General features: G+C 35.6%; 1 long non-coding RNA gene across 1 annotated transcript; it reads left to right on the forward strand.

Moving 5' to 3' along the window:
* Positions 1 to 537: 537 nt before the first annotated feature.
* Positions 538 to 5845, forward strand: LOC308193860. The gene is made up of 3 exons (XR_013950014.1): positions 538 to 1023; positions 1911 to 4253; positions 5102 to 5845. It is a non-coding gene; the product is annotated as an uncharacterized lncRNA (long non-coding RNA).
* Positions 5846 to 12616: the final 6771 nt, after the last annotated feature.

A 12616-nucleotide genomic window follows, 5' to 3' on the forward strand; every position in this document is an offset into this window, starting at 1 on the left:
TAGTCTCAGAAATCCATAGACAGTTTGTCTAGGGAGCTCGTAATGGCTGATGTTATGTTCCACCCATGATTTTATTACATGTTTTTAACCCTGGAAATAATCATTATCTACAAACTCCCCCATGATCTTGAGTTCATCTGAAAATGCTAAAGAACTTGAACACTTTTGCAACAGAATAGGAATAAATCTTACTCACAGGTTTTTATTTCAGTCACCATTTTCTTCAATATTTCAAAAGATCCAACGCATCATCTTTGAGACACATGTAACAGCAATAACGATTATTCTCTCTCTCTCTCTCTCTCTCTTTATATATATATATACATATATAGATTTCAGCTATTTTAATTTCCATGTACACTATATTCACTGCTAGATTTGGTCACATTCCAGGATCATAACTTGCCCTACAGCAGGGATTGTCTTTCAAAGTCCTCTGGGATCTAACCTTGAAATACTTCTCTAATAAAACAACAATTTTTAAGATTTTTTCTCACATATGAGCCACTTGGTCTTTCTTTCTTATTTTAAGGGGAGTTTTACATCTCTAAAGTTCATTGTACTACTGGGTCCACCCCATTTTCCCAGTCTGTGTGGTGGAATTTCAGGATGGTGCATCCTCCATCCTGCAACAATTTTGGAAATAATTTTATGTCTCAGCATTTAAGTTATTAAGATAATATTTCTTTCCCATTTAAAAATGTTTAAAGCTGTGAGGTTACAGGGATTTGTATGAAATTTCCTTTAATACGTCAAAGAACTTGTAGTTCTAGTATTATCCATGAAAGGCAGGAAATGTGAAACATAAGCTCTTTCCTCTGTGGGCTGAATGCCGCTGGCAGCTAAAACGGAAGGAATGGACTTCGTTACCCTACATCTCCAAAACAGCAATAGTTGCAAAAGTCACAATATTGCCTGAAGGTTATTTCTTATCTTATCAAATGCCTAGAGGGGACAGTCAGTCTTTGTTCTCTCACACATGAGGAAATACAGTTCATATTTCATCTGGTACACGAAGGAGAGGTAAGAATTTTTTTATATATATTTTTAACTCTCTAGAAATATATTTATTTAAACTTTCATATAAGTAGAAGAACATAAATAATATGAATATACAGTAAAAGATAGGAGAGTCAGTTTAAAAAATATTATTCAAATTGGAATATTTTCATGTTTACTAATTTACTAGTGTCACATAAAGCTAAATATTCCTCACCAAAGTAAGCTGCTTTGTAGAGGTGACACAGAAGATCACAGTAAAGAAAGCAAAGAGTACAAAACTGCTTGCCTGTTTTTCTCCTTTAATAAAGCCTACAGATTTAAAAATAATTGTATTCCAAAAAAATTAAAATCTATGCTTTTCAGTTTGAAAATGTGTCTGGTAAAAGTGTTGGTAATGGTTCTTATAAAGACTTCCAGCTGAATTTCAACAATCTAGAGTTCTGGTTCTTGGTGTCAGAGATAGCTTCTACTACTTAAAGCAAGTAGGAACAAAACCCATTTATAGCTGGAGTCCGGATACAGGCAGACAACAAAGACATTAAATATAACAGAAATATTTTATGCTTTTTTATAAACTGTGTTGTATATGTCATTACAAAGTTAAACCAAAGACAGAACATTATTCTTTTACAAGTAAATGTGTTGGCCTAAGACAAAAGAGAGCTGAGAGAGACTGGTTCTAATACTATCTCAGGTATCAGAATGACTTGAAATGGTGAGCAAACTGAACCAGTGTCAGTGTTTGGTTAGTTGTATAGTTTTTAGGTCAAAAGTTTCCAAACCTCAGTTCTAACATCTTTCTGACCTAACAGCTGTCATAATTAAATGTTGGTTTTGTTTGGCAAACATAACAAGTACTAAATGCTCTGATGATTTTCATTTTACATTGTCATTTTGTTTCAATACAGGGGGCAAGATGGAGGGAGACACCTGGTGAGAAACAAGGTGGAGATATAAATAAGGAAGGACTTTCCACCTTTGAGGACAGTCAAATTGCCAAACCAATTTGGGAAGCTGAGCTTTCTGTCACAGTAGAAAGACAGAGTAGGATAAATGTGTTTAAAGTAATAACTTACCAGTTCCTGTATAGGTAATTGGCATTTAAAAGATGCAATGTAGTTGGGAGCTGACAGGAGATGGTGAGCAGAGAGCTCCACACTGGTGTCTATGGTAAAGACAGATTATTCACTCTATTAGGTTTGAGAGGAATAAGTAATCAAATAATGAGCCAGACTAGACAAAAGCAGCAGGTAATTTACTGCTAGAGAAAATGATAGGAAAGGAGAAATACAGGAAAAAAATATACAAAACAACCCTATTCTGTTAGAAATATAATTTCTCAAAATAATGTGCACCAATTTTTGTGGCAGTATGTGACCCAATCAGGAAAGGGTGGCTAATTCTTATTTGATTCAGCTAAGTTTCCAGTATTGCTATAACACTCTACAGTGCACAGCCTATCTTTGTCTTCATATCCTATGGGCTGCTCGGGATCTAGATCTTTGCTCAGATGTGCCCAAGTGCTCTGCCTGGCACTTATTTGCTGCTTCGTTTTGTGGTCTGCTTCAGTCAAAAAATTTTTTCATAAATTAGTTCCAGTTCTCAAAGTGTTCATGTCCAAGTTCAGAAGGACCTGCCCATAATGCACCTGCTTTTATAGCAGTAAGAGCTTGTCACCTCAACAGTCAAGGCCTCTTGGTTCTCACTGAGCTGGGGGGTTGACAGGAGCCAAGAAAAGACCGCCTTTCCTGAAAACCATATCCTGCCTTTGCAAGAGTGTGGTTTCCACTCTGCTGTGAAGTAACCACAGGGATTCCTGCCTTCCACAGAAGCAGTGTCTTTTATCCGGGCAGAAATAAGTGCTCTTGGCTCACTGTTTCCCCTGGGTTCAGACCTCATTGTGTTCAGGGATGCAGACTGGGAGTGGGCACAGCCTGAGATCCAAGATGGGTCCAAGACGCTGCAGATCAGCAGGACCAAAGTCTTTTGGACTTTTGAGGTACTTCTCTGGAGCCAGTCTGGTCCATTTGGAGTCTCACCAGCTTGCACTGCTACTGCATGCACACCAGAAGATGTCATTCTCCATGGTGAATCGAGGGGCAGCTTTAAGAAGAGTAAAAAGAAGAATAAGAATGTATCATCAGAAATATCACTTTCCAGTATATGTAAACCATCTTTCTTACTTTAATTTCTAATATATTTCTAGACCTGCCTGTATTTACATTTTCTTTTGCGAAACTAATATTGTTCATGAGTACAGCATACTTATACAACACTAGTGAGAATACTGCTTGTAAAGAAATCTGGAGTGAACATGAAGCCATTGTATTATTCATTTCATTTTTATCCAGATCACAGTCGTAGTTATAATAACTGCCAATACACGATTCCAATTTAAACTGAAAGAGCTAGTATGCTCCTATGTATTTCAAGTAACAACTGACTTTCTTTCTTATTACGCTATGAGGAATGTCATCAGCATTTCTGTTGTATGGGGAAGAGGTAGAAGAGGGTGGATAGGGGGAAGGTGTTTTTAGTTTGCTTTTAGTTTCTCACTGTTCTAGTCTGCTATTGTTAGGCAATAAATTGCATTAATCGCTCTATTCTGAGTGTGTTTTGCCCATGATGGTAACTGGTAAGTTATCTCCCTGTACATACCTCAACCCATTAGCCTTTTTTTCATCATATATTCTCCCCCTGTTCCTTTGAGAAGGGGGAGTGAGAGAGTGGCATGGTGGAGTTCAGCTGCCCGTCAATGTGAAACCACCATGATGAGTTTCACAGGGAATCACTGTTCCTGCTAATTGGCATTTATCTTGGATAGGGAAAATGAGATAGTAAAAAATAATTTTGTAAGCTACATTACATTCATGGTTCAGGATCTTTATTCTCCTTTTAATCTTCTGTTCTACAACTGTCTTGAACTGAGAGAAAAATTCAGCCCCAAAGAAAAGAATGTTATTACTAAGAACATAGCTTTTTTGACAAGTGCCAACTCACAGTGCCAATGATTCTAGCTGAATACATAAAATATAATAACATCTTGCAAAGAGTGTGGTGTTCAAATACTGTTACAAAATTTAATTACATAAAATATGGCAGATGACTGTGCAAAAATAATTACTTCTACTTGTCTGCTTATCAGCTTTGTGAATTTTGAGACAGACATTGATGCTGTCAACTCATGAGCATCGATACAACCAGCTATGAACTTCAGCTGTCCTATGTAATTTCAGTAACAAATATTGAAAGTGAGTAATCCAATGCATCAGTTGAGACAACACAAACAGATGGATTACATATGTACCTAGCACTGGGGCAGGCAATTCTGCTGTGGATTCAATATTATTATCAGTTTTGTGAGGAAGTTTGCTGCATACAGACTATTGCATATTTAATGACATAAAGAATCCCCTTGGACCAATTAATTTTTTTGTTTACATTTCTGTTGGGTGAAGTCATTTCCCAGTTCAGCATTACTTACTGCAGTTATGCAGCTGATGCAGGATTTATCACTCCAGTGTTTTTCAGTGGTCATAAATCTAAAACACTCAGAGAGCTGTTTCTTAGCAATGCAAAATTGTATGGTCAATTTTTAATCTGTTAAATATTATTGACTGTTAGATTCAAACCCACACTGTTTCTGTCTACAGAGTTTATGATGTCTGACATAATGAATTAAATATATATTTTTTATTAACTTTTGTGTATGTTGTCTTAGTTAAGAAATAGTATATGGGCTGTAAGAATCCCATATACTATTTGTTTGTTGTTTTTTGTCTGTTCTGTTTGTTTTTGTTTGTTTGTTTGTTTGTTTGTTTTTGGCAGAAAGACACAGAAAGGCATAATCTTTTTAAAGTAATGGCCTCCGGTGAAGTTACACCTATAGGGAATTTGACCTGCAAAGACAAATCTTCACAAAATAGTAAAACAATAAAGTGAGGTGGTTTTTGGTTTTGTTTTTAATATTTTATATATTTGAGGGAGTAAATTTAATTCAAATGTCTCAGCTGACACAGGTTGTGCCTTAGAAGGCAGAAGCTACAGTTCTGTTACATAAAACAGTTAAAATGACATCTGATTATAAACTCCTTTCTAGGAACTTCAGAGTCTTGAGAACAGGTCTACTGGAAGGAAAGGAGGCAGATGAAAACCAAGATGGGAAGCACTCAAGTACTTCCACTTTTGTATCTGAAATTAACAATAAATGCTGAACATGAATGAACTCAACAAAATCATGCAAATAATAATAATTAAAAAAATTTAAATAACAGTTTCTGCTTTATAGAGTCTTGCTTTTCATGATACTCTATAGTTCACTGAAGAGAAAACAAAGGTCAAAAGACATACTGTTTCAATATTCACTAGCCTTGTAGATATATGTGTGTGCTGGAGGATAAAAAAAATCACATGTATATTAGAATAGAATGAAGAATAAAATCTTGACAAAAAGTCCAACATCACTGGACTGAAGGTGGATGTCAGAAAAACATAGGATATGTACCAGCTACTTTCTCTAAATTCCACCCTTACAATTTAATTGACTTTCATATTTTGTTTGGCTTCAAAGGCAATTAATCATGTCCAACTTGAATAGCTGATGTAGCTAGATGTTCCACAAGACAGCAGAATATCTGGTTCTGCTTTTACTATGATCTCATGTCTATTTGCACTTATTTGAATGACAACAGGATCATACCCTGCAACAGATAATTCCCTGGCAGACAGTGTTGAAGATTAAAATTAAGGTTTAGTCCATTATGCTTCACTGTACTTGGTCTGACTGGGATGGAGCAAACTTTTTTCATAGAAGTCTCTGTGCTACTGTGATTTGGATTTGTGACTAAAGCAGTGTTGCTAACACACCAATGTTTTAGCTGTTGCTGAACACTGCTTGCACAGTGTCATAGCTTTCAGTTTTTCACTGTCCCCTCTCACCCACAAAATGTAGGCTGGGCATGAGCAAGAGGTTAGGAGGGGACACACACCGGACAGCTGAGCCAAACTGAGCAAAGTGACGTCCTGTGCCATATAACATCATGCTTGTAGTAAAAAGTGTTTGGGTAGTCTTTCCATGGTACCCATTCAGACTGGGCATCAGTCTGCTTGTGGGAGGAGTAAGTGTGTCTTTCCTTCAATTTTTAAACTTATTTATTTATTTATTTATTTATTTATTTATCTCAGCCAATGAGTTTATCTTGCATTTGCTGTTCCATTTCTTCCTTCTGTCTTGCTAGGACAGCAAGTTATTGAGAGCCTGGATGGATTCTTAGGTGCTGGCTAGAGTCAACCTATCATAATCACTTAGAGCCCTATTTTTTCACAACTTCCATAACTGGCACTGTATTTAACTCAAAAATATTTTAGTAAAGGTAGACCAATATGATGAATGCTGTTGGAATCCTACCAGTTTATTACTAATATTTATATCTGGAATAATGTCAGTGTAGCCCAGGAGCAGAAATATCAGTAAGGCACTCTCCTAAAAACATTTCTAACTCCTAAAGATAACCAAATAATCAAGGCCAGGCACACATAGCACACCTTGAGGCAAACTTGCTGAGTATTAAAGATTGTTTTTCAAAACAATTGTACAGAGTGTATTAGAAAAAAAATAATGAAATGCAGACCACGCTTCCCAAGATAGACTTCTAATTGAATATTTTTACTACATTTCTGTCCATGACATGTTAAGGTTCTGCATAATGCCAGCTAAACAGAAATGATTGTTACTTATAACTTGCTTATTTAAGGTGGCTTCTCATATCATACCAGAATAATCAATAACAGTTTTATAAGATTTTATTTTTAGAATCTAATTTGCAATTTAGAGACAATTTAGTTAGTTGTTCAAAGTGGTGTAAATACTTCCCTAACTTCTCTCTCTCTCGCTTTTTGTGGCTAAACTTTGTTCTTGTACCAATGCAGTCACAGTGCTCACTGAGAAACTGCTTCAGAAAACTCAATATTTAGTCTGTATCATAACATTCTAGCTATGTCTTGCTTGTATTCTATGTTATTTTGCTTAACATTTGAAGGATATAGTGGAAATATCCCAATGTGTATAGAGCTTAGAACTCAACAAACTTTTACCACTTTATTTTCATGTTTTACTTTGTGCCAGGTTTGGGCAAATAAAGTTACATTCAATAATGTATACTATATATATTATATCAGGTATATTTCAGGATTCTCACAGTATTTTCATACACCAACACATCAATTTCAGAATTACTGTTGAAGCAATGCAATGATTTTAAAAGATGTTGTGATAAAGAACCGTAGCAGCTAAGGGCATTTCTGTCCAAGTTGTTTTCCATTAAAGGTATTGTTTGATATCATTCATCTTCAACATGTTGTGTTTCCTTTGGGCTTCTATTACTATACCTGCTATGTCAGTCCCATTGTAGCAATGACAGTGATTTATCAAGCACATTAAATCTGCAGTATCTCTGGCTAGCAAAGCTAGTTCTTCAAATATTAAATCTCAGATGCGTCACATTTAACCTGCCCTGAACTCCTGAAGCGACTCTGTGTTGCTTTAAAAAAAAAAAAATCAAATTTGATTTTATTAGCAAACTTTTTACCTCATTATAAAATAGAGCACTAACAGCTGCTGAAGTAAGAGGTGTCATAGAAGTAGAAGAATTACTTATACAAGGAAAGCCAGCTTATCCCAAATCAGTTCATTTTAAGCTTATCTTACCCTTTACCCTCTGATATGTCACTGTCCCCTCCAATTTTCTCTCACCATAAAAATGACTAGCTGTCTCTTAAGATGATTTCTTCCATTTGCCTCGCTGAGCACAATGTACCAGGCAGAGCAGGTTAGCTTGCATTACTTTGTCAAACCGATTCCTAATTTAGAGCTACCTATTAGAACATCCTGAAGTCTTTCCTTTTTCTGTGATCACTAATGTTGACACATCTAAAAGAACACATAGAGAAACATAAAAGACTACAAGATGTTAAAGGAAAGATGAAAGGAACAGAGCACATTTAGCTTTGTCAGATAAAAATGAAAAGATGCAAGATGACAGATACTCAAAATACAAGTGTGAGGAGTTAGAAGGATTTTTCAGGTCAGAAAGAAGGAAATAATTAACATTCATGAAAGAACTGTATATGAATGTTTTTATAGTAGTATATAGTATTTTATATCATAGTATATATAATGGTGTCAGGTGCTTTCTGACCACACTAAGAAAGAAAATTTTCTGTTCTGAAGAGGCTGAAATCTAAGGTGAGTATTTTCAGAAACATAGGCAAGAATGAGTCACCAATACCTACAGACTTTCTTCTACTATATGTCGTGGGGAGTGTTTGTGCCTCTGAAAGTCTCTGCTTTCCTAACCCTTATTTTCACATGCAATGGTTTAAGTAAGAGTGATGAAAAGGAACACAAAGTGACTGAACATACGTGGTGGTTGTATGTGTAAGAGTGCATGTCCATGTTCAGGAAAATAAATCACATTTTCTTTCACATACTGACAGGTGTAAGAGCTACTCCTCGTTAGCTTCATTCTTAACATTGATAAGTTTGGTGGTTTTTTGTTTGGTTGGTTGGTTTTTGAACGGTGAGTTATTCCTTCCTTAAGGCAAACATATTAAGGTTATAACTTTATCTACTTTTTAAAAATAATTATAAGTTAATATTTTCTAACAGTGGGATTTATAAACTATACAAAGTAGTATAAAGACTTTGTTCTGACTTGATACACATGATTAAGTTTCCCCTTCTAATAATGAGACATATTTACAGTATCTCTGATGTAGCTTTTGAACCTAAAGTTACTTTATGCCATTTGTAAGTAATCTCTCAGAGCTAGATCTCCATTTTATATGAGTCTATTACAAAACTCCTTTTACCTGCAATAAAATCATATTGACCCAATAGATATAGCCTTTAGACAAATTATCATCCATTCTTGTTAGTCATGGCTATCACTTTCCATGTAGGATTGTATGCCAGTGGACTGAACAACCAGCCGAGGAAGATGAATAATGTTTTCACCAGCACCAGAGTTTCAGTCCCTGTCCTCAGGGCTTTCTTTTATTGATTTATAAAACAAAGTATTTCAAACAAAAACCCAATCCACTTAAAACAGCAAGAAATTTTCCAGCCTCATCCAACTACTTCTGCCCTTCAGGCAAGGTGATAAGGTGGAAATAGTGACTACTACCACCTCACCTTCATAACTCCAGGACGGATTCTATGTTAACCTCTCTACACCTGGAGGATCACAAAATTCTTTAATTTTTGTAAAGTACTTTTCAAAACGGTGCACTTAATATCAGTTTCATACTACCATGTATGAAAAGAAGTGAAAGACAGTCAGGCTTTGTGGGTTGCTTTATTTGCTGTTGTATAAGGAAACATGGAGTTGCTGTTTATAGTTAACTTGTACAGAGGGAATATTCAGCTATTGGATTGTTTCACTATACTGGCTTGACTCCTAGAGCTTGGGAGAAGTGTCTTGGATTTATTTATTTATTTATCTTTTAGAATCCATTTTCTGTAGCTCTTAGATTACCATTGGGAAGCAGTGCTGAAAAACAGAAACCTTCTCATTAAATCTTTCATGACTATATTTTCCCTGAACTCTGATGTATGTAATACCTGGGCTAGAAATGAAGGTAAAAGACCAGGGTGGAGAACCACAGTACTAGGTCTCATAGAGTAAAATGGAAACACAAAAACTGATGCAGTATCCCAGATTCACTTGAACTTGGTACCTATCATCTTTCTCATTATTATTTTCAACTAGAATTACGTAAATACACATTTTAGAATACACAGTTTCAGAAGTGTCCTGGAGACCAGGACACTGTTCAACCTTTGGAAATAATGCCTGGTGTCACAGGAGAATTAAAGGACGTGGTAGTTTCCATGAAGATCAAATTCATTGTTTTAAAGTTTGTTTGATTTGAGGAAAGTTCTACTTACAGTTTTATTACACTAGAGACTAAAACTGGAGTAGCTCTTTCACTGCCCCACTTTCTTGTGCGGTTCCATTTTGGGAAAAACTAACTTTTCACTTAGTGTGTAATTCATGGCTGTTTTTCTAATTCCTCCCACTCTATAACATATTAATGTAAAAAACTCTCCAGATTTATAGTTCTGTTTTGTTTTGTTTGCATAAAACACAAAAAAACAATCCTCAAATATTATTGAGAGAAAATTAAAGAAATAAAAGCCTGGATGTTTTAGTTAATGAACGAAATCTTCATGAAAAGTGTCTGGTCTGCTAGCATGATTCTCCCTTGTTTACAGCCTCTTCCTCTTCCATTCTAATAAGGGAAAGGACTGGATCTGACTAAGGAGAGAAGAACTGATTTTTGCTGAACCTTACTTCTGATGAATAAACCCAAAACTGCCTTGAACCCTGTCTCTACGCATGATTTGATTAGGTAAGACTCTTCCACTATCTACTCAAATACAGCAATCAGACTATTGCCAGCTAGGAAAAGGTTATGTAGCAAAACCAATGTAAATTTCATAGTACAGAGTAACTGTTAAAAGTTTTCTACTTAAGTGGAAGCAGCAGGAGGGTTGGCAGCAAAAATGCAACAGCCACACACACTTTGTGCTCCCAGACTAAAAGGTTTCTTACGGTTATGTGAGGACTGACATCCATAGTTTCAAATACGAATGCATTTCTCCATCTCCTGTGTATCAGTGAAAAGAGATGTTTTCATGAGAATGAGCATTAATTATTCCTATTTTAAACTTGGTTTATGTGTAGGTTCTAATCCAATGTTGTCCCTGTAGAAAATAACAACTAAGTTGTGAACACTGAACAAGGTCAAAGAAAGATCAAGGTCAAACATAGTTAAGATCATTTTCTTATTGTCAAGAGTACGTAAGAGTCTGTTCATCTCCATTTAGCAATACCAAACATATGGGTGGACCATCTCCTCCAGACTAAGTAAGCATGGAGGGAATTAATTTGCAACGAAGCCAGCAAAAAGCTAGCTGAAGTAGCCATGGAAGTGGCTATATCATAATAACATGGAAATGGCTGCCTCATAACAACATGGAAAAGACTCATATTGAATTGAGATAGGCACCATTCAGGTCAGTCAATTCAGCCCCAAGATTCATCTTATCCTCAGTATTAATTAGAGATTTCCTTTGAAGTCTGGGCATTCTTGTTAAGAAAAGTGTTAACTAGCTAGTGCATTTTACAGATAACTATGTCTACTTCCAACATTTGTGTCTTCTAGTCTTGGCTTCCTGTTCCCCTAGTAGAGATCTTTCCTTTTTCATGCCAAGTACATTTATTGATTTTGCAATATCAGTTAATTTCATCCATACCCTGTAATTTTTGTGCTAAGTTCTCTAATGAAAATATTGTAAAACTTTAAGTCATAAATTTACCTCATAGAAACTCCACTAACATTCTTTTTTTAAACCAATAAATGCAATTTGCTGTGTGTAATAGGTTTTGTGAGTTCTTTATCCATCTTCCAATTTCTCCGTTCTCTCTTACTATCATCAATTATTTCCTATAGGTCAAGTGAGTTTCCTAATGGAAAAATCAAAGAAAAGTATTAAATTAGTGTGTCATGATTCATATGTAAAAACTATGCTGCATTGTATCCAGTTTTTCTTTTGAATGCAGGTTGTAATTTGTTTTTAAACAAGGCTTTTTTTTTTTTTTTTTTTTAATTGCATAATCCTTGCGAAGAGGTGCACAATGGGAGATCCCCAGGGTATTTTGCCCTCCTTGTTAATACGGGTTTTCTCTACATTTGTTGCTCTCTGTGGCTGTGATTACCCTCAGACTAGTCATAAATCAGGTGGGAAGGGAAGGGAAGGGGCAGGAAGGGACCTGTATCAATCGGGTGTATACTGATCTTGTACTAACTTTTCTGGGCTAGCATTATCTAGTCTTCTTGACCAGCATGTATTTTGTGGAGGTAACTCCATCCCCATTCTCATTCATGGGCCTATTCTTCTTGTGATCTCATGGTCAATATTAGTGTCTTTGTAACTTTGAACTGTAAGGCTAAATATTAATTTAATTTGGGGACCAAGCACTAGCTCTCCTATCACATCTTTGCTGTTTGGTCACCTTCATCCTCTCTTTGTAAGAACAAGCTTTGTTTGTTTTAATATTTCCCTACACTTCCCTATAGTTTGACAGTTTTCTTTGCTGATCATTTTTGCTTTTTGCTTGTCCTTTTAGATGTTATAAATACCTTGAATATCTGTCTCAAGGTGTTCATGCTGGTCGGTGTAGACTTTTTTTCTCCAATGATTCCCTGTGTTGTTTTTCTTGTTGTTGTTTATTTGGTTTGGTTTGGTTGTTTGTTTTTTTTTTTTGTTGTTTTGTTTTGTTTTCTTTCTGAGATGTAGGTCTTGCATATCTATAGTACCTTCAACTGAAATACATTTTTGGCTTCTGGTATATTTGTGTCCCTCAGCAGTGTAAGTTTGCTTGATATTCCCCAACTTGTTCCTTTTTTTTTTTTTTTCTCTGTTTGCTATTTCAAAATTAAGTACTGCAGTTACTCCTACTTATTTATCATTTAATTTACAGTCTTACAACTTTGATTATTGTTAACACCAGATATATGTTAAGTGCTTACCAAAAGTTTAAAATAGCAT

This window comes from Anser brachyrhynchus (assembly GCF_964034855.1).
Source record: "Anser brachyrhynchus genome assembly, chromosome: 4".
In the NCBI taxonomy this organism is placed as follows: Eukaryota; Metazoa; Chordata; class Aves; order Anseriformes; family Anatidae; genus Anser; species Anser brachyrhynchus.